At 41.7% G+C, this 22,842-nt stretch overlaps 1 non-coding gene across 1 annotated transcript; it reads left to right on the forward strand.

The window, feature by feature from the left end:
* Nucleotides 1–17,696: 17,696 nt before the first annotated feature.
* Nucleotides 17,697–17,860, forward strand: LOC112427981 (U1 spliceosomal RNA). The gene has a single exon (XR_003019773.1). It is a non-coding gene; the product is annotated as a U1 spliceosomal RNA (small nuclear RNA).
* The last annotated feature ends 4,982 nt before the right edge of the window (nucleotides 17,861–22,842 follow it).

Consider the following 22,842-nt stretch of genomic DNA (forward strand, 5'->3'; position numbering starts at 1 on the left):
ATTCTTGAAAGTTAGAGGATCAGGGTTCTGCCAGCCTGATAGGTGAGAAATACAGTAGTCCCAACTTATCCACAAGGGATACAATCAAAGACTCCCAGTGAATGCAAGTGAATACACACAATACCCTGTGTGTATTGTGTTTTTCCTATACAGACTCAGGATAAAGTTTAATTTATGAATTAGGCACTGTAAGAGAGTAACAAAAATAACTAATAATAAAATAAAACAATTATAACAATATACTGTAATAAAAGTTACGTAAATGTGCTCTCTCAAAATATCTTATTGTATTGTACCGCAGATAATGGAAACCATGGAAAGCAAAACCACAGTTAGGGGGACTACTGTAATATTTTATTGTAGCATTAATGGACACTTCTTTTATTATTCCTTTTGCTATTTTATATATATAATTAATATATAATATAATTATATAGCATAGTTATTATATAGCATACAATTATATAGCATACAATTATATAGTATTATAACATATTAACATATATCACAATTACTGATATGTAAATATGATACTATATATACTATATAGTATATATACCATATAGTATATAATTATATATAAATATACATTATAATCATATATAGTATATAGTATATACTATATAATTATATATAATTATAATATATAATTAGCATATTAATATGTAAGTATTAATATATAACGTAATTACTAATTATTATTAGTTATATAATTAATATATAATGATATATAATATAATATATTAATTATTATATTATATAATATACAATCATGATACATTAATTATCATAACTAATATATAATTTTTATTATATAATAATTATATTATCTATTAATGTAATATATTAATATATAAATGTAATTACTAATTAATTACTAATTATGGCTAGTTATATAATTAATATATATTATATATAATATAATAAAATATTATATATCATATACAAGTATATTATATATCATATACAAGTATATTATATATTAAGTATTATAACATATAATTATATATTATATAATATAATGATTACATTATATATTAATGACAGAATTGAGTATAATTAATAATTATATATTAATATGTACATACTATAAAATTCTATTATAATACAAATTGGTGTGATTATATATTAATATTATGGTGTATATTATTTTATGTTTTTGCTTATTATTATAAGCAAAGTTGACCATCTTTTCATGTGTTAAGGTCATTTCAATTTATTTTTCTATGAACTGGCTGTTCTTGTCCTTGGTTCATTTTTCTATTGGTTTGTAGGTCTGTCTCCTAGTGATTTCTAGCAGTCCTTTACATGTTAGATTAGCCCTTTGCAGCTCAAGGCCTGCCTCCTCCAGGAAACTTCCCATGAGTTATATACTAAGATGGAGTAATAATTCCAGCAAAGTAGCAGACAAAGAAGGGGTTTGACGTGGGGAATGCTGTCTCTAAAAAAATTTAAAAGTATGAAAAAAGCGAGACTCTAGCACATAAAAAGTAAGAAAGACTGGGGACTTACACCTGTAATCCCAGCACTTTGAGAGGCTGAGATGGGTGGATCTTTTGAGGCCGGGAGTTCAAGACCAGGCTGGGCAACATGGTAAAACCTTATCTCTACTAAAACTACAAAAATTAGCAGGGCCTGGTGGTGCACACCTGTAGTCCCAGCTACTCGGGAGCCTGTGGCAGCTGAAACCCAGGAGACAGAGGTTGCAGTAAGCCGAGATCGCACCACCACACTCCAGCTTGGCCAAACAGTAAGAGTGTCTCAAAAAAAAAAAAAAAAAAGAGAGAGAGCGAGATAAACCATGGAGTTAGTGTATGTGCCCCCACAGAAGGCAGGGAGCACGCTATGACTTCAAAATGAGATTGAGGCTAGAAGTCAGGAAGACAATAGATTTCAGGTATTGGTAGAAGGAAAAGAATGGTAGAAAGAGATCAAAGCATTTGTTGAGAGTGCTAAAAAAGAAAAAAATTGGAGGTCAGGCGTGGTGGCTCACACCTGTAATCCCAGCACTTTGGGAGGCCAAAATGGGTGGATCATCTGAGGTCAAGAGTTAAAGACTAACCTGGCCAGCATGGTGAAACCCTATATCTACTAAAAATACGAAAAATAGCCAGGCATAGTGGCACATGCCTTTAGTCCCAGCTACTCCGAGAGGCTGAGGCAGGAGAATCACTTGAACCTAGGAGGCGGAGGTTGCAGTGAGCCAAGATAGCGCCACTGCACTCCAGCCTAGATGACAAGAGTGAAACTCCCATCTCAAAAAAAAAGAGGGTGGACCTGGGGGGCTGGCGCGGTGGTTCATGCCTGCAATCCCAACACACTTTGGGAAGTCAAGGCGGGAGGATGACAAGATCAGGAGTTCGAGACCAGTCTGACCACATGGTGAAACCTCGTCTCTACTAAAAATACAAAAATTAGTCAGGCCTGGTGGCACGCGCCTATAATTCCAGTTACTCTGGAGGCTGAGGCCGGAGAATCGCTTGAACTTGGGAGGCGGAGGTTGCAGTGAGCCAAGATGGCACCTGAACCCGGCAGGCAGAGGTTGCAGTAAGCCGAGATCATGCCACTGCACTCTAGCCTGGGTGACACAGCGAGACACCATCTCAAAAAAAAAAAAAAAAATAGGAAAGAGACCAAAAAGAAATCACTAGAAAGTGATGCGCAAGATTGTGAAAAGGCCTCAAGGTAACCCAGCAACTCATTCCCAGAAATTTTGCCAAGAGAAATAACATCTGACTATAAAAACACTCATACAAGAATTTTTATCACAGGTTTATTTGCAATAGGCCAAAAGTGGAAACAACCCAGTGTCCAACAACAGGCGAATGGACAAACTCACGGTGGTATATTCACACAATGGATACCGCTTCACAAACTGCTCATACTGGGAATGACACGAGGAATTGCAAAAACACACTGAAAGAAAGAATCTTGGCTGGGTGCAGTGGCTCATGCCTGTAATCCCAGCGGTTTGGGAGGCTAAGGTGGGTGGATCACTTGAGTCCAGCAGTTCAAGACCAGCCTAGGCAATATGGCAAAACCCCATCTCTAAAAGAAAATCCAAAATAAAAAATTATCTGGGCATGGTGGCACATGCCTGTAGTCTCAGCTACTTAGGAGACTGAGGTGGAAGGATCACTTGAGCCTGGGAGGTCAAGGCTGCTGTGAGCCATGATTGCACCGCTGAACCCCAGCCTGGGGAACAGAGTGAGACCCTATCTTTATTTTTTTAATTTATATTTAAAGAAATATTACACAGAAGATGTATACTTCATATAGGATGTTTGAATTAACATATAGTAGATAAAAATCAGAAGAACAGTTGTCTATGGGAAGAGTGGATACAACAAGATTTTTGAAAAAGGATAAAGGGAATTTGGGGGGTAATGTTCTATATCTTAATAGGGATTTACATTATACAGGTACAGGTATTTGTCAAAACATCATACAGCAAATTTGTTTTATGTGTTTCATTTTACATAAATTTTACCTTAAAAAAAGAACCATAGACCAATATTAAACTTATTATGTTGCTGAGGTCTGCAGAGGTGATGGGTACTGATGCCTGCCATTCAATTTGAAATGCATCAAAAAAGAAGTTGATTTGATGGATAGAAAAAGAAGTGAATAGGTGAGTAGACTTGTGATAAAGAAAGTATACTAAAATGTTAACTCTGGGATCTGAGTGGTGAGTATATGGGTGTTCACTATAAAATGTTTCAAACTTGTATGTGTTTTGAAATATTTTAATAAATTTCTTATGAGCAAATAAGTAAATAAGGTAATAAAATAGTAAATTCGTAAAAGCTATGGGCAAAAGTGTTGGGGAAAAGCTAACTCATGAAAAGAAAAGGAAGCTGTCACCTATGTCTAAACAAATCAACAGTGGAGGAAAAGAAGACAACAGAAGAATTAAGGTGGAGGAAGCCCAAAGTAAATAAGAATCGTGGGAACTGAACAATGAGATCACTTGGACTCAGGAAGGGGAACATCACACACCGGGGCCTATCATGGGGAGGGGGGCGGGGGGAGGGATTGCATTGGGAGTTATACCTGATGTAAATGACGAGTTGATGGGTGCAGCACACCAACATGGCACAAGTATACATATGTAACAAACCTGCACGTTATGCACATGTACCCTACAACTTAAAGTATAATAATAATAAAAATAAATAAATAAAATAAAAAAATAAAAAAATAAAAGAATCGTGGGTTCAGAACACAGGGACCCCAATCCCGGAAGAGGAAAGATTGGAAGCAAAGAGGAGAAAGAAATCAAAGGGTAAGTCTTAGTAAAATTACATCCATATAGAAAAGGCACAATTTAAGAATGTATAAAAATAGTAAGATTCAAAACATTAAAGTCACAGTTGGCATGGCCCTAAGAGAGAAGAAAGTGGATATGATTTTACTGCAAGAAATAAAGCTTAATGCCTAGAGAGCATTTGTATTATACATAAAGGGAGTGGGTTTAGGGATCTTCCCACATGTCAATAATAGGCAAAGGGAATGCTATCGAAGTAGAATTGTGTTTAATATACAAAACGAAGATGTTGGAAAATCTTAGTTGCCAGATGCATATTTAAAATGCTGCAGATGAACGGGAGACTGGGAATAACAAAATGTGAAGCTGCCTCCCAAAAGTAATCGTTCCTTTGCGCAAGAACATTTCAACTGTGTCTTTTAAAAGGTATACACGTGGAAAGTCATCAAAACTCAACCTATATCAAGTAGGGTCTCTGGGAAGAGTTTGGGAAGTTCAACTAAAGAATTAATGGCCAGTGGGCTACTGGACTAGTCAAAATTGAATGCATTCCTTCTCTTTGTTTACTAACAGTTGATAGTAAGTATTTGGACAAAAGGGGACCTATAAAACTATATACATAATTCTCTAATTATGAATTTGGAGACCTTTTAAGCTTTTGTTTTCTGATATGTAAAATGGAAATAATTCTCACAATATCTGGTGCATTCCAAGCCTTCAATAATGATTTCTATTGATTTGTGAGGACATGTGAATAAAGAACATTTACATACACCTGCCTGGAATATACACACCAGAAAGAGAAGTAAATTAGTAGAATTTTCTGGATGGTAGGAGGGAAAACTTAGAGATTGTGAAGGATAAGGTGTAAGATAAAGTATTTTTCAACATCCCATAGTAATAACTGAAATTAGCTTCTCAATAGGCCAGAAATTTTGCAGAATTGGGGATGAGCTACATCTTATTAGACAAAGAAGAAATTTTTTTTCCTAAGAGAAATAATGAAAGAAGGAGAGTTTCAAACATCCTTTTGGATTTAAAGAGTTATGGTACATGTTAGCCAGGCACAGTGGCTCACACCTGTAATCCCAGCACTTTGGGAGGCTGAGTAGGCAGATGACTTGAAGTCAGGAGTACGACACCAGCCTGGCCAACATGGTGAAACCCCATCTCCACTAAAAATACAAAATTAGCCGAGCGTGGTGGTGCACGCTTGAAGTCTCAGCTACTCAGGAGACTGAGGTAGGAGAGCCGCTTGAACCTGGGAGCCAGAGGTTGCAGTGAGCCGAGGTCGCACCACTGTACTCCAGCCTAAGCAACAGAACGAGTGTCTGTCTCAAATAAATAAATAAAGAGTTATGACACATGTTAAAATGGACATAATTGAAGAGAAGAATAAAGTCACAATTTTGCTTACTAGTTATAAAATGAGTTATGCTTGTTGTTAATAATTCAAATAATATTGAAAATGTGTAAGGCAAAAATCCTCAATGAGGAGGTAAGTAAAACACAGACTTAACTAAAAATAAATATTCCACCTCTAATTCCTGGAGAGTGTTTAATTCATGATGGACAGGCCACATGAATTAAATAACGTATCTGGAGGTAGGGCCAAAGCATCACTAGTTGTTGGATCTCCCCAGGTGGTGCAAGTGGCAGCCAAGTTTGAGCATCAGGATTGTAGAGCAGTGGCCCTCCAGGTGTGGTCCTCAAACTAGCAGCATCAGTATCATCTGGGAACTTGTGAGAAATTCAGACACTTGGCCTCCCACCCTAGACCCACTGAATCAAACACTCTGGAGGTGGGGTCCAGAAATCCATGCTTCGCCAAGACCTCCAGACAATTCAATGCAGCTTAAGATTGAGAACCTTAAGTATGCAAGAAGAAAAGCACTGGAGGTAAAGGATGTACTGAACATAGTAACAGGTATAGTTTGGATATTTGTCCCCTCTAAATCTCAGATTGAAATTTGATTCCCAGCATTGGCAGTGGGGCCTGGTGCCATGCTTCTTGTACAGTTGTATAGCCTGCAGAACCATGAGCCAAATAAACCCCTTTTCTTTAACAACTACCTAGCCTCAGGTATTCCTTTATAGCAATGCAGTCTAAAACAGTAACTAAGATTGTATATTTTACAGTTTGAGTGTCATTTGTATAATAAACAAACATAATAATAACACAATTTTGCCAGGCGTGGTGGCTCACGTCTGTAATCCCAAAACTTTGGGAGGCCAAAGTGGGTGGATTACTTGAGGTCAGGAGTTCGAGACCAGCCTGGCCAACTTGGTGAAACCGCGTCTCTGCTAAAAATACAAAAATATTAACTGGGCGGGGTGGCACACGCCTGTAATCCCAGCTACTCGAGGGGCTGAGTCATGGGAATCACTTGAACCTGGGCGGCGGAGGTTGCACTGAGCCAAGATCGCACCACTGCACTTCAGCCTGGGCAACAGAGTGAGATTGTGTCTCAAAAAAAAAAAATTAAATTAAATTAAAACTAAAAAAAAGCACACACACACACAATTTTAATTTATCTTTCCCTTTCCCTTTAAAATATCCTTTTTCTAGGTGAATGTATGGTCAGGTCTCATGACTTTTCTTTTTTCTTTTTTTTTTTTCTGAGACAGAGTCTCACTCTGTCACCCAGGCTGGAGTGCAGTGATATGATCTTGGCTCATTGCAACCTCCACCTCCTGGGTTCAAGCAATTCTCATGCCTCAGCCTCCCAAGTAGCTGGAATTACAGGCGCCCGCCACCACGCCTGGCTAATTTTTGTATTTTTAGTGGAGACAGGGTTTCACCATGTTGGCCAGGCTGGTCTTGAACTCCCAGTCTCAAGTGATCCACTTGTCTCAGCCACCCAAAGTGATGGGATTATAGGCGTGAGCCACCACAACCGGCTTCTTACGGCTTTTCTACTCACTCTTAAGAAACATCTCCCAATTCGGAAGTTATAAAATGCCCACAAAGATGGGACTCCTCCCCATGCTTCCAAACTCCTTGGAGGTGGCATGAAGTTGCTCCCAGGCTGGCATATGGGGAATGAAAAGAGAAGGAGTAAGGCGGGACAAGGAATCTATCTGTGGCTGATAGCTTCAGCTCTCATGGCCAGGTAGGCAGACTCCTTCCCCTACGGATGCTTTCTTGGGCTCCCTGGAAGCCTCTCTGCTCTTCCTCTCTGGGCACTCCCGCCATATGGGTCCTGCCTTGTGCTCCTGAGGGGACCGCACCCTGTCAGTCACCACCGACCTCTGTAGTCCACTCCACACAGACTGTCAGGGCCTCCTGGGCTCTTCCAGCCCATTTCTCCCTCCAGTGAGGCCAACTTCTGACCACAGAGAAACCCTTCTATAACCCCTAGCCCTCCACATCCCTTGGAGGTCAAGAAATTCACCTATCCTGCTGCTGCTAGACCTCTTCCCCCAACCACAGGGACACATGACAAGTTCTCTGAATGGATGCCTTGAAGCCATCTGCTCCCAATGAACTTCAAGGTATGGGGGATATACATCATGGCAATAGCTCTCTCTCAAGAAAATACTTCCCTCATACAATCTCTGTTCCTCTCTCCTTTCTTCGCTCTTTTCCTTGCCTTAAAATAGGCAAGGATTCAAGAGGTCTTGAGCCAGTTTGATGACATTTTCTTTGTAAATTGTCCATTTAGTGATATGGTTTTGAAATATCACGTATATCTGACTTGATGTCTATACACAGACTTCCATATTAGCAGCCTGTTACATAAAGAGATTCTCATGTGGTCCTAAACAACCTGGTGAAATCTACATCATGATTATCATCATTGTCCAAAGTCACACATCTGAAAAGAGGCAAGGCAGTAGTGTGGTCTCAGTCTCCCAACTCCAGACTGTGCTCTTTCAACCACTCCATGAGATGGACAGGACTTGCTGAAAGAGAAATGGGAGGTAGTGATGCATGGACTATGGGGTCACTTATTAGAGCCGAGGTTCAGGGTGAACTGACAGCCCCAAGGGTACAGAACCAGGAGGAGAGTTCCCACAAATGTATTAAGAACCAGAAAATGTCAATAAGATGGTATCTGAGTTAAGTTTCTTTTGGTTACAAATAATAAAGACCCACTGAAGGTACTTGAAATAAATGAGTATGTTCACTGTCTTGACAGTAGCGATGGTTTAATGGGTTTATACATATGTCAACACATATCAGATTATTACTTTGAAATATGTGTGGTTTACTATTAATATACGCCAATTATACCTCAATAACATTGTCTCTAAAAACTCAAAAAGCAAAAAATGAACAAAAGAAATGAGCTGCGGTAGAACATCAAAAATAAAATACCAGGGATAAAGATGCTCTGGAGTAACAAAAACATGTATAGGTCAGGGGAGAATTGGACAAGAACAAAAACACATGTGGGAAAAAAAAAGGATCATGAAGCAAACAAAAGGAGAAAGTAAAACATTTGAGGTTTAGTGTTCCTAAGATATTAATATTCAGTGGCTGTGGACATTTTATTGGCTTTGTTAGGTGGAAGTAAAAGAGTTATAAATATTTCAATATGTAAAATGATATAGATTTTACAGTAAAATTCTTGTAAAGCCCAAATGAGATCAAGTATACATTATCATTTTGAAAGGTAAAACTTGTTTAAAAGTGTAAGTAGTTATTAATAATAGAACATTTTAATAGTCATTCCTGATTAATTCAGATTTTCCCCAGCAGACACCTTCTCCCTTTCATGTGTAATTGGATGTTATGCACAGCTTTCTCATCTACAGGTTAAGAACTTTTCAAGAAAGAGTTGTGACCCAGACATGGATGTGTGACTGTACTGCCATAAGCCTCTTTAGGCCTGGTCTCCCCTGCTGGTGTACCTCCTGCATACATCACCAGCAAGAATCCTGACTGATGGGAGTGGGAGCCAAGGAGAGTCTGGCGCCATGCTGTGTGAAGTTGAGTTGACTTGTCCAGCCATCTGTCACTGGGAAAACAAGCTTCCCACATACATGTGTGATATCAACAGCTGGAGGATCAGGGATGACTTCAGCCCTTCAGAAAGATCCAGGGCCTATGTCTTCCCTCTCAGAGTAACTTTTCACAAATATGGCAGACTACTCAAACACATTTTCCAGAAATCCCTTGAACTCATTGCAAGCCACAGCACACTCCCTTGCCTGGCTGCTTCCAAACAGGTGATGTCCACCTGAGAGTCACAATTCTTGTCTGACCTCCAGTAGCCAAACTTGCATTTGTTCGGGAGAGTAAGGAGCAACATCTGCCTTTATCCCTAGGTGCCTAGCATATTACCTGATGCATATGAGGGACTCAAAAATTATTTGTGGAAGGAAGGAAGAGAGAGACTGAGGAAGGGAGAGAAGGAGACAGACAAAAGGCTCAAGTGAATATTTATCATTTTAGGAAACCAGGGATCCTGCAGAAATGCCCCTATGCAAATATCTAGCAGTGTTCTGCAAAATTTAGGAGGTTCTTAAGGCACTCTTCACAAGTAGGGACTAAGTGCCTTGGGGGAATATGGCGAATGGGACTGTATCCATGATTCTCAGGTTTACTGTCCTTTCCCCCAGAACACACCTGACCTGAAGGGAGGGATTTCCATAGCAGATGCTGTTAGCTGCCAACCCAGTATCCATTCTTTCCTCTTCCTTATTAGAACACCAGTTTATTGGGCAACGTGCATTCATATCTCCCTTAGATTCCTTTGCAGGAAGCGAAGTGACTATGGTAGGTAGTTCTGGTCAATAAGGTAGAAGTAGAAGCCAATAGCATGGATAGTCTAGAAAAACTTAATTGCTACCTTATGAAGGAAAGAAAAGGAAGGAAGGAAGGAAGGAAGGAAGGAAGGAAGGAAGGAAGGAAGGAAGGAAGGAAGGAAGGAAGGAAGGAAGGAAGGAAGGAAGGAAGGAGAGAGAAAGAGAGAAAAAGAACGAACAAAAGAAAAAGAAGAAAGAAAGAGAAGAAAGAAAAAAGAAAGAAAGAGGGAGAGAGAGGGAAGAAAGAAAGAAAGAAAGAAAGAAAGAAAGAAAGAAAGAAAGAAAGAAAGAAAGAAAGAAAGAAAGAAAGAAAGAAAGAAAGAAAGAAAGAAAAAGAGAGGAAGGAAGGAGAAAAGGAAAGGAAAGAAGAAAAGGAAAGGAAAAGAAAAGAAAAGAAAGGAAAAGTCTTAGCCTTTCTTTCTCCCTTTCTCCTGCCTGGAACAAAATGCAATTCCTACTGGTGAAACAGTCATCTTGCAAACATGAGCACAGAAGCCACACACTACAGATGGTAAAGCAGGAAGAATGAGGAAGCCTGGGTCTCTGAAAGGACCGTGGGTATATTGTATCAGTTCTAGACAGATTTCCTCCAGATTTCTTTTTGCATGATAAAAATAAAATCTCTGTTTGGTTCATCACAATCAGGTTTCTGTTTTAAACTGTCTGATGTAATTATAACTGATGAGTCAGTGTATTAGGCCATTCTTGCATTGCTATAAAGAAATATCTGAGACTGGGTAATTTATAAGAGACTTAATTGGCTCACGGTTCTGCAGGCTGTACAGGAAGCATAGCGCCGGTATCTGCTTCTGGGGAAGCCTCTGGAAGCTACAGTCATGATGGAAGGCAAACTGGGAGCTTGCACATCTCATGGCGAAAGCAGGAGTGGGAGGTGGAGGGGAGGTGCCACACACTTTAAACAACAAGATCTTGTGAGAACTCACTCACTATCATGAGGACAGCACTAAGCCATTCATGAGGGATTAGCCCCCATGACCCAATCACCTCCCATCAAGCCCTACCTCCAACATTGGGGATTACATTTCAACATGAGATTTAGGCAGGGAACAAATACTCAACCGTACCCACCAGAAATACAATGTGAATCAGTGCACACAAGCACTTCTGGAAACCAATCCATTGGGAGGAGAATCACAGCAGCGCCCTTCCACGAGTGCGACCCCCTGAGTTATTGCTATAATTGTGTTCTCTTAGACTAATGAGTAAGGGGACAAAACAAAGAAACCAGACAATACGCTGCCAGACCCTATTAAAGTCAGCCAGAGAAGGCTGTCTTGGAGTTCCACCTGCCTGAAGACAGGATTCACACTCTATTGAAGGGGAATAGAGCTGCTTGGATACAGGCACAGCAGGAAGACAGCTTTTCAAGGACACAATGAGAAGAGTGCAACAAGTATTGGAGCCACCAGTCAGACTGCTGACAAACTGGCACCTATGATTTGGGCTCTGGCCAACAGAACAAAATGACAGGAGATGATGACAGGAAGCAGTGTACCATGAGCCGGAACCAGGAACCTCCACATTCCAGCAACAGTTTGCAAGCTACAGAGAAAACAAGCTGGGTGTGGACAAGTGGGACTTGGACTTTTCAGATATTGCTGTCTGATGTTTAGAGAACTAGAAACCAGGGAAATCTGGCAGATGCCCATGTTTGCCTACCCGAAAAGCATCCCCTCAACCTGTCTTCCTTGCCGAAGAGCCCATTGCCCTCTGCAGAGGTGACAATGCCATTCACCCACTTTTCCAGCTCCCCTTGCAGCTGAGGAGTGAGTATATAGCCTAATTCTGGCCTATGGAACCTGTTGAGCGGCTTCTGGGAAAGATTTTCCTCCTGCATAATGCTTTCTTCCCCATTTGATGAGGAAATATAGCACCTTGGACTACTGTGGTCAACTCATGATCCTAAGGGGAGACACCACCAAAATGCAGATGGCAAATGGACAAATGGGATGCACCCGAGTCTTCATGACGTGGTGGAGCCACTGCACCAACCCTGAAATCACTTGTTTCCATCCTACTTCTCAGTAAGATAATTGTTCTTACAGTTCACATTGCTTCCAGTTGTGTTCTCTGTTACTTACAGCAGCTGAAAGCATCCTTGCTGATACAGGGGAGATGGGAGGAAACCTGTGGGCCCCAAGCCTCTTGAGAAGGAGTGGAGACATACTCTCACCGTTTTTTCCTCTTCAGATCTCACATTAAGAGGCCCAGAAAGAGCCATCAGCATTCAGACATCGGGGTTTTAATGATTTGTATCACAGTCCCATCTCTCACCATCGACGTACCTGCTCTGCAGCTGTCAAGAATACAGGAGATGTGAGAATGAAAACTCAGCGTATCAGGCTTGGTTATCAGAGAATCTTCACTCAATTGGGGGTCAGTAGTCAAAGAATTCCAGGATACTTTCCATGTGAGCAATAGGAAGAGAGAGGGCAGTGGTTTCCCTGCGTTAAATTTAGATGGTGGGTCTTGATAGGAGAATGGGCATACTTTTGAGAAATAATACTCTATAGTGTATGAGTATTACTGTGTGTGTGAGAGTGTAGACTATACACTCTGGGGGAAGGTAGGGTATAAAGGAACAAACATTTTTGGTAGTATGTACCCATTTAGCACATTGCCTGTATATGTTAGTTCACTTCTTTCTAGCCCTCACAAAAATCCTATAAAGTAAGTATTTGCATCCTTTTTGCAGATTAAGAAACTGAGGAGCCAGGCACTGTGGCACGCAACTGTAGTCCTGGCTACTCAGGAGGCTGAGGCAGGAGGATCACTTGAGGCCAGGAGTTCAAGGCTGCAGTGTGCTATGATCATGCCTGTGATCCAGCCTGGGCAACATAACAAGACCTTATCTCAAAGAATAAAAAAAGAAAGAAAGAAATGGAGCCTGTGAGACTTTAGCTAATATGCCCAAAATCACATGGTCACTTTGGTTTAATTCTGAAGTCAAGGATCTTTCCATTGCATCACACTGCCTGCGTGGAAACATGTCAGTGTTGAGGAGTGGAGAGGGGGTGGTGGATATGGGTGAGTGTGGTACATGTATGTGTGTCTATGTTTGTGTGTGAATTAGTGTATGTGCAGGTGAGTGTGTGTGTGTGTGTGAGAAATGATAGCTAACAGCAAAGTTGTTTGTTTATTTTCGTTCTCAGCCATGGCTGAGTTACCTATATGCTAGATGGCCCACTGGATAGATACGGTGTTGGAGCAACATTTTTAGATTGCTTTGGGGCAAAGGGAAGTGCTGGATGTCTGCAAGATCACAGCCTCACTGGTCTCTGGTTCCAAGCCCAGCACAGGAGGAGTTTGACAACCACTTTCTCGGTTGAAGACAGGGTTAAAACTGAGACTGTAGCTAAAATTAGTCTTGGATGGTATGTGGGTTGGCAGGTGAATATAGTTTTGGTCTCAGGGCTTCATGCATCTGCCAATCATCAGCACTTTTTTTTAAGTTGTCATTTTGCAAGTTTAAAACAGGCTTCTCTGGTGTCAGGAAAACAAAAACATTCCTAAAACCCTCACAGTTGTGTCCAAGGGCTTCAGGACCTCAGGGCAGGACAAAGGAGAGCAGCGAAGCGACTGCTAGGGAAAGAGCAGGACTCGCTTTGACCTCCAGAGAGTTGGACACTGACGGTCTGGAGTGAATGTTCCCATTGCCAATATGCCCTCCAGGGCCTAACTGTGAGGCAGCAGGGTTAGGGGCTGTTACCTTCTCTCCTGGGATGCCAGGACTGCTAATCCCTCCTGCAGGTTTCTATGTTCAAACGTTCCTTTCAAGTCCTTGGGAAATCATCCCCAACTAATAAAGTAAGTTCACAAACTGCAAAAATAACGGCCCCCTCCAAGTCTCCCTGCCTGGTCAGGGAGCAGTGAGAGAGGCCCTCGGCTGCCACAGGGGATGACTCTGGGAGCTGAGGAGAGGCGCCCAGGCACCATCTCCCTTCCTGTGTCTCCCCTCTGAGCATACTCACTCCAGCATGGTTTGTGGGCTCCTAACAGGGGAGAAGCCATTCTCTAAAGCTGCCCGCATGGAATTCCCATCTCACACGTGTACCTCAGAGCCAACCACCCCCACCCCATCACACGTGAGGGCAGGGCAGGGACCTAGAGTGCGTTTCCAAGGAGAAGCCGGATTTTGAAAAGACCCCCAAGTAGTACCTGCCTGTTTTCTTTGTTCCTGGTTTGGCAGATAGAGGAACATTTGATAAGTGTGTGAGTAATTTAACTATCCAGGTACATCAGTGAGGGTGGTTCACTTAAATATAATTCTCAGTAGGCCCACAGCCTCCCAGGCAAGAAGCATGTCAGTGTGCAAGTGAGTTTGAGTTGTTTTATCTTATAGATATCCCTGAATCTATTCTGATGAATAAAAAGCAAATTATTTATAAGCTAAATTTAACTATTAGTCCATATTCACACTGCTATAAAGAACTACCTGAAACTGGGTAATTTATAAAGAAAAGAGGTTTAACTGACTCACCATTTCACATGGCTGGGGAGGCCTTAGGAAATTTACAATCATGGTGGAAGGCAAAGGGGAAGCAAGGCACATCTTACATGACAGCAAGAGAGAGAGAAGGGGGAGGTGCTACACACTTTTAAATGATAAGATCTCATGAGAACTCACTCACTATCATGAGAACAGCAAGGGGGAAATCCAGTCCACCCCACGATCAAACCACCTCCCACTAGGTCCTTCTCCTCACATGTGGGGATTAAAATTCGACATGAGATTTGGGTGGGGACACAAGACCAAACCATATCAACTACTATGTGTACCGAATTACTCATAAGAACTCTCATGCCTCTAGTAAAAACAGCTTCAGAGGAAATAATTATTTAAATAGGCCATTCTCTTTCATTCTTTCTTTCTTTCTTTTTATTTTTTCAAGGCAGGGTCTCACTGTGTGGTCCAGGCTGGAGTACAGTGACTCAATTATGGCTCACTGCAGGCTCAAACTTCTGGTCTTATGCAGGCTTCCCACCTCAGCTGGGGCTACAGGCATGCATCACCACACCTGGATAATTTTTTCTTTTTTGTAGGGACAGAAGTCTCGCCATGTTGCCCAGGTTAGTCTCAAATTCCTCCCTCTTCAGCTTCCCAAAGTGCTGGGATTATAGGCATGAACCACCACAACCAGCTTAGCCATCTTCTAAACTTCCTACAGACCAAAACAAGAGACAGGGAGCTATTCCCTAAAGCTACCTTAATGGAATTCATGCTGTAGGGGAGGGAAAATATCTCTTGTTCTGGCCATCTTGAGTTCTGCAGCTGGGGCCCTGCAAATTAGACTAAGAAGAAATAGATTAACAAGAGAAAAACAGGTTATTAACAGGTGCATCAGCATCATGGCTTCACATGGCAGTACCCATCAATGAGTAAATCAGCAGGGTTAGAACTTAGGCTTATATAACACCTTAACAAAAGAACGATAAATTTTTAGAGAAGTGACAAGACAAAGGAAAAAAACCTTGAGTTTCAAGGGGCAGCAAATTGTGGAAAGGCAAATATATGGAGAAAATAATGGAACATCAGGGCTAACTAAGGTTTGTATGTGGGTTTCTCTGTTGCTATATCCGGGCTAATATGGGTCTAGTGTTGTCCTCAGTGATTAATTTCTGTCCTAACTAGTAGGAAGGGGAACAGGGACCCCTTTACAAATTTATGTTCTGCTTTTAGGCAAATGACTGGGGAGAGGGCAAGACAGAGAGCATTTTTTGTATCTGCTTCTTCTCCATTGCCTTCCATTGAGAAGCCATCTTTTAGGCTGACATATTTCAGGGTGGCATATATTTCTGCCTGTCAGTGTCAACTCAAGTCCTTTCTAGTCTCGCCAACAGACATCCACTGCCATCCCTTCTGCCCAGCACTGGGAAATTTACTGAGGGACTTTCAAAAGAAATTTCTGCCCTCCACGAACCTCTCCTTTCATGAGGACAAGACTTTCAAATGAAAAAGAGTAAAAGAACAATTAAAGGCAGTTCCCTGTATCCACATGGAAGGCAGTAAGTGAGTGCCTAGCTGCCTTCTCCTATGAAGCATCTCAGATACCTGCACTCAGCATCAGCGCCCATAAAGGCCTGGAATTAACTCACTGTCCACAGTGGGCCATTCCCTTTTCTCGCCCATGCTGTCCCCTCAGCATGGCATGGCCTTCCTCCCATCAGAGTTCTCCCTACAGAGTCAGCTCCTCAAAGCCCACCTGCTTCATGACATTCCCAGATGCCCGGTCAGTATGGGGCCCTGGAATCAGGAGTTACTTGTTACAGTTCAATGGGCAGAGAAAAGGAAATCAGAGGCAGAGCTCCCCGGAGATCATTATTCTTTGTAAATTTTCATTAAACAACTGATATATATATTTTTATAACAAAAAAGAGAGTAAACAAAATGTTTAAGGACTCATAAACACAATTGAAAATTATTGCATTTCCACAACCCAGAAACAACAAGTAACATTTGAAAAACTTTTTTTCTGGTTGTTATTCTACCTGTATCTAGATAAAAAAGTTTAGGTGTAGGTGCAGATACAGATAATGCGTCTACCAAGAAAAAATAAAACAATACTGCACTGTGCTGTTTCTGTTTCGTTAACTGCTTGTTTCACTCGACAATGGATACTGAGCGTCTTTCCACGTCCAGAATTACCCTTCTAACATTCGGCAGGTCAGAGTCAGTCTGATGTCCATGCGGTTTCCTCCATGGATTAGATACAGAAAAAAAAAAAAAAAAAAAAACCACCAAAGGTAAAGACCAGAGACTCCCCCTAGAGCTGCCCCTGGGAGAAGCCAATCCTGCAGCACCTCCCGACTCAACACCTGTGCACAAACCCAGCTCCCTAAATGGGGGGCCAGGAGCTTCAATACCTAGACCCACTCCCACCTTCTGCTCATTCTGGCCTCAGCAAAACTTGAACCAAGGGCAGTTTAAGTTAAAGCCATAGGGCAGTTTAAGTTAAAGGGATCTGGTCGGGCACAGTGGCTCATGCTTGGTAATCCCAGCACTTTGAAAGGTGAAGGCAGGCGGATTACTTGAGGTCAGGAGTTCAAGACTCACCTGACCGATGTGGTGAAACCCTATCTCTACTAAAAAACAAATACACAAATTAGCTGGGCATGGTGGCACATGCCTGTAATCCCAGCTACTCCAAAAAGTGGAGGTTGCAGTGAGCCGAGATCACACCACTGCACCCCACCTGGGCCACAGAGTGAGACTCTGTCTCAAAAAAAACAAAGTTAAAGGAATCTGTGCCTCAGTTCTTGAGACAGCTTAGAATTGCTGCCTGGTATGGACAGTGCACATTTCCACAAATCAGCAGTGAATTGAGAACTGCTTTTAAGGAAAACTGCTCAACATCTTCACCATCATGTTTATCAACCTCAGAGTATTCTACGGTAAGAATGTCTGTTTATTCAATTCCTATAATCATATTTAGGATATATATATTATTATTAAAAAGTGGACTGCTATGAACATGTTTGCCAGATTTTTATGCATTATTATAAATGCACAATTTATCCTTTTCTTAAAGACAAATTTCTAGAGGTAGAATTGCTAGATCAAAGAAGATACCGGTTTTTTTAATAGACAGCTTTTAAAATAGGCAGTCAAGGTGGCCAAGTTTCTATCACTTTTACATTTGTGTATTAAAATGCACAAAGCACCTGGCATAGGAGATATCACGATCACGAAGGTGGTTTTCCCAGGGCGAGGCTTATCCATTGCACTCTGAATGTGCTGACCCCTGCGATTATCCCAAATGTGGGAAACTCAACTGCATAATTTATGGTAGTAGGGGACTATGTGTGTGCTCTCCCCTGATGTTTATTAAAAAGAAAAAATTTATGATTCAAAGTAAATAAAAGAAAATGCACAAAGGAACAGCCCGTACCTCACACACACATGGACAAAATACAAGGCAGAGAGGGACAACCTCGTTGTCTGGATTTACAGTTCTTTGACTACTGCTGAGAACAAGTATTTCAGAAAATAGTATTTTATCTTTTTTTTTTTTTTGAATAGTGAGTTCTTGACCTTCGTCCCTGGACTCCTTGAAATCTCACCACATGTTAAACCTTAGGATAATACAAAGGACACTGATTTTCTCTACTCTGGAGAATTTCCAAGAGTTAGGAGCAAATTCCCCAGTTCCCAAGGGACCTACCCCCACTCCAGCTCACACCCCTTGCCTGCTCACCAAATTTGACTGCATAGTACAGAAGCATGGGTGTGATGGAAAAACTCCCAGCTTTTTTTTTCTTAGTCTCTGGCTCTAGAACTTTGAAGCAACTCAACCTAAAGACAAGTCTACTCAAATGGCAAACCCTACCAGCCATCTCTTGGCTCCCTCCCCTCCCCTCCTCTCCCTTTAGAGCTCAGCCTCAGCTCCTGCCAGATCATGACATCTTTACTCTTCTTGCCCTAACATTCCCAGATAGTAGAAGACTTAGTCTGAAAATATATGTGTTCCCCATGTGTGTCTGCATCTGTGAAAGACAGTCAATTCAGCAGACCCTCATTGAGTGTTTGAGCATGCAGGGCCCTGAGCCCAGTGCTATTAGAGACATGGAGACTTTAAAAGAAATACATGGCTGACTGCAGTGGCTCAGGCCTGTAATCCCAACACTTTGGAAGGCTGAGGTGGATGGATTGCTTGAGGTCAGGAGTTCAAGACCAGCCTGACCAACATGGTGAAATGCTGTCTCTGCTAAAAATACAAGAAATTAGTTGGGCATGGTGGTAGGCACCTGTAATCCCAGCTACTTGGGAGGCTGAGGCGTGAGAAATGCTTGAACCCAGGTGGCGGAGGTTGCAGTGAGCTGAGATTGCACCACTGCACTCCAGCCTTGGAGACAGAGCAAGACTCCACCTCAAAAAAAAAAAAAAAAAAAAAAGAAGGAAAGAAAGACATACATAGTCTTTGCCTTCCAGAAATTAACAATCAGGTATGTGTCTTACACTCAGAAAATGACAAATGGGTACATTTTGAAAATCCTGTAACAGAAGTAAAGACACTGTGCTGTGGGAGGCTAACTTCCAGTCTGGAAAGTTGGAAGACTTCATGGAGAAAGTGGAATTTAAGCCTGATAGAAATGGGGGAAAGACAGTCCAGGAAGAAGAAACAATCTAAGTAAAGGCAAAAAGATGGGGTAGTGCATTCAAGAACTGCTGAGTTCCATTTAACTGAGAGTAGTCTATCTGCAATGGACTGAAGTTTGTATCCCCCCAAACTTTGTAGGTTGAAATGCTAATCCCAAAGCAAGGGTATTTGAAGATGGAGCCTTTGGGAGATGATTAGGTCATGAAGGTGGAGCCCTTATGAATGAGATTCGTGTTCTTAGAAGTGTAAACCAAAAATAAAATTCTAAGCCCCCCAATCGACTGATGAAGCCTCCTCTCAGCCAAGGGCATTCCAGAGTAAACCTGAAAAACTAGTTCAGGCCATGACAGGAAGGGGAAGTCAGACATGCTTCATTATACCCTCCTCCTTTTGGAATTCAGGCACAAATGGTCAGTGCTAACATTAAAACAGAGATCTTAAGATCGACAAAACAGACTTTTTGCAGCAATACCAAATTCCAACCTGACTCTGGTATAGCATCACATGATAAATAACAGGCTCTGAAAGAAATCACCGTATTTTACCCTAAAATTTATTTATTTGACATGTTTGAAATGGCCCTGCAAAGCTGCCTCTTGTGGGGAAAAGTACTCTCTAGAGAATCCCCTTCCCCGTCCAGGTCTTTTCCCGATATAGGAGAGAATCAACTCTTTCAACCAATTGCCAATCAGAAAATCTTTGAAACCACCTGTGACCTGGAAGCCCCCCACTTCGCCCTACCCCACCTGGAGTTGTCCTGCCTTTCCAAACTGAACCAACGTGCACCTTACATGCATTGATAGATGTCTGCCTGTAACTTCTGTCCCCCTAAAATGTATAAAATTAAGCTGTGACCCAACTACCTTAGGTACATGTTCTCAGGACCACGTCAGGCTGTGTCATGAGTCATGGTCCTCACATTTGGCTCAGAGTAAATCTCTTCAAATGTTTTACACAGTTTGACTCTTTTCATTGACATAAGAAGAGGCCAGAAGCCAGGTACGGTGTCACACATCTGCAGTCCCAGCTACTCGGGAGGCTAAGACAGGGGGATTGCTTGAGTCCAGGAGTTTGAGTTCAGCCTCAGCAATATAGAAAGACCCTGTCTCTAAAAAAGAAAAAAAAAAAAAAGAAGAAGCCAGAGAGCTAGTGAGCTCTCCTTTTTCTGTGTGAGGACACAGCAAAAAGATGACTGTCTATAAACCAGGAAGAGAGCTCTCACTGAACCCCAACCCTGCTGGCACGCTGGTCTCAGACTTCCAGCCCCCAAAACTGTAAGAAATAAATATTTGTTGTTTAAGACACTCAGTTTATATTATGTTGTTACAGCAGGCACTGTCTAAGGAGAAGGAATAGAAGATGAAGTCAGGCAGGAAGGCAGAGGCTAAACTTTGGAGGCCTGAATGCTGGGCCAAGAAATGGGAAATTTTATTGACAACATTTGGGCAAGGAAGACATAGTCATAAGTGATCAGATATAATTGTCCAAAACCATTTTCTTTGAGAGATTAGATACCTAACCAAGAAACACAAGAAAAGATGCAAATTGCCTACTATGCCTTAAAAAAAATAACATAACCATTGCCATTGATGTGGACAGGTTCCTGTTCATCTATGGATCATGCAACATAACAATGGATATGCACATTGTCCCACATGTGCCATTTTAATGTGGGGATGCCATTTGCCTACAACTCAGAAAATTTTATTTGTGCTCAATCTTTATAGTTTGTTTGTGTGGGTCATTCTCTCTGAGCTGGTGTCCAAGATTTCCAGACAGAAGGAAGAGCAAGTGTATCCTCTGTGTCCAGATCCTTGAATGCATCTGAGCAGTCTTTGACCCCAACTGTCCCCACACCTTGATTTCAACCCCACAAGTGGGTCAAATGAGAACCCCTCTCCTGTCTCCCCTCTCTCTCCCCCAGTCTCCTCTTTCCAGCCCAGAAAGGGTCTTTATTGCCTTCCTGTATGATGAGAAATTGCCCTATATGACATCCTACCTAATTTCCTCTCCTATTGTTAACATGAATAAACCCAAAACTCTAATCCTCCAGGTTTGATTCCCATAAAACCCACAAACCTTACTTCACCCAAAGAAGCTGGCTCTGCACATAAAAATCTTGCAAATGAAACTCCTGACTATTATCGCTGAAATGCACCTGAGACCCCATCTGGGAAGTCAGGAACTGAAATTGATCTCTAGTCTTCAGTTAGATTTTGCAAAGCCCACTCTGTAGTAAATGATTTAACTTTGCCCAAAGAGAGGTCTGGCCTTTGCTATTGGCCCCTGGGAGGTCATCTCTAAGCCCTTGGAATGTCCTGCCTGATAATAGTGTCCTTGTTTTCTAAGGGACTTTGTTTTCTAAGGGACTTTGCACCAGAAAGTCCAACAGTGTGATTTATAGTGAACAACTGAGTCATATGACATCAGTTCAACCTCTAGAGAAGCTGGAACCTGAGGTCAGTCATGTGGAAAGTCGACTATGAAATCTCAGTACAAAATCTTAGACTGCCACAGTGGCTCATGCCTGTAATCCTAACACTTTGAGAGGCTGAGGTGGGAGTATCCCTTGAGGTCAGGAGTTCAAGATCAGCCTGGGCAACAGAGCAAGACTCTGTCTTTACAAAATAAATTTAAAAATTAGCCAAGCATGGTGACACACGCCTGTATTCCAAGCTACTTGGGAGGCTGAGGCTGCAGGATTGCTTGAGCCCAGGAGTTTGAGGTAACAGTGAGCTATGACTGTGCCACTGCACTACAGCCTGGGTGACAGAGCAAGACCCTGTTTCTAAAATGAAATAACCTTGGACACCCAGTGTCAGGTGAGCTTCTTGGCTGGCAGTACTCCATATGTATTACCAAACATCTTTGCTGGAAGAGTAATACTGTCCATGACACAGGGAGAAGATGGTTAAAAGCTCCATGCTTGGAATTTTCCTGGACCCTGCCCCACATATCTCTTCCCTTGGCTGATTTTCATCTGTATGCTTTCCCTGTACTAAACTGTAACCATGAGTATAACAGCTTTCAGTCAGCTCTGTGAATCCTTCCAGAAAATTCTAGCAAATGACCAAACCTGGGGATTGTCTTGGGAACCCCCTGAACTTACATTTGATATCAGAAGTAAGGGTGGTCTTCGGGGCTATTTGTCTAATTCTTCACCCTCTGATAGTAGCTGCCAGAGCCTCAGTGGGAAAAGAGGACCACTGAGCAACAGAAATTACCTGTGATGAGAATTATACCAGATAATAGTTCCTAATACACACATATAAAAAGAAAACCAACAGTGCACACTAGGTGAATGCTAATAGTGAGATGCAGGCTCTGAGTAGTACCAAATTCAGAAGAAGGAACAGTGACTGTGGGTGGAAGTGGTCAGGGAAGGCTTCCTGGAGGTGGTGGGACTTGAGCTGGGATTTTGAGAATGTAGAGAAATTAAACAGGCATAGTGAAGAAGAGCATTCCAAGTAGGAAGGAATATTTATATCAGCTTTCTAAACTGACATATCGTTACAAGTCTAGAGAGGAAAGGCTACAACAGAAAATTAAGGTATTATTAGCCTTGAAAGCTTCCTGGAGTTATTTATCTCCATGGGCTCCTTCATTAGCCAATGACTGTAAAAATCTTTTCAAAATACCAAGTACCCCTTTGCTAATTTGGAACACAGAGGCAAGGATTCTATTCTTGATTCTTTGATCTTT

Source organism: Macaca nemestrina, chromosome 19, assembly GCF_043159975.1.
Source record: "Macaca nemestrina isolate mMacNem1 chromosome 19, mMacNem.hap1, whole genome shotgun sequence".
Taxonomy (NCBI): Eukaryota; Metazoa; Chordata; class Mammalia; order Primates; family Cercopithecidae; genus Macaca; species Macaca nemestrina.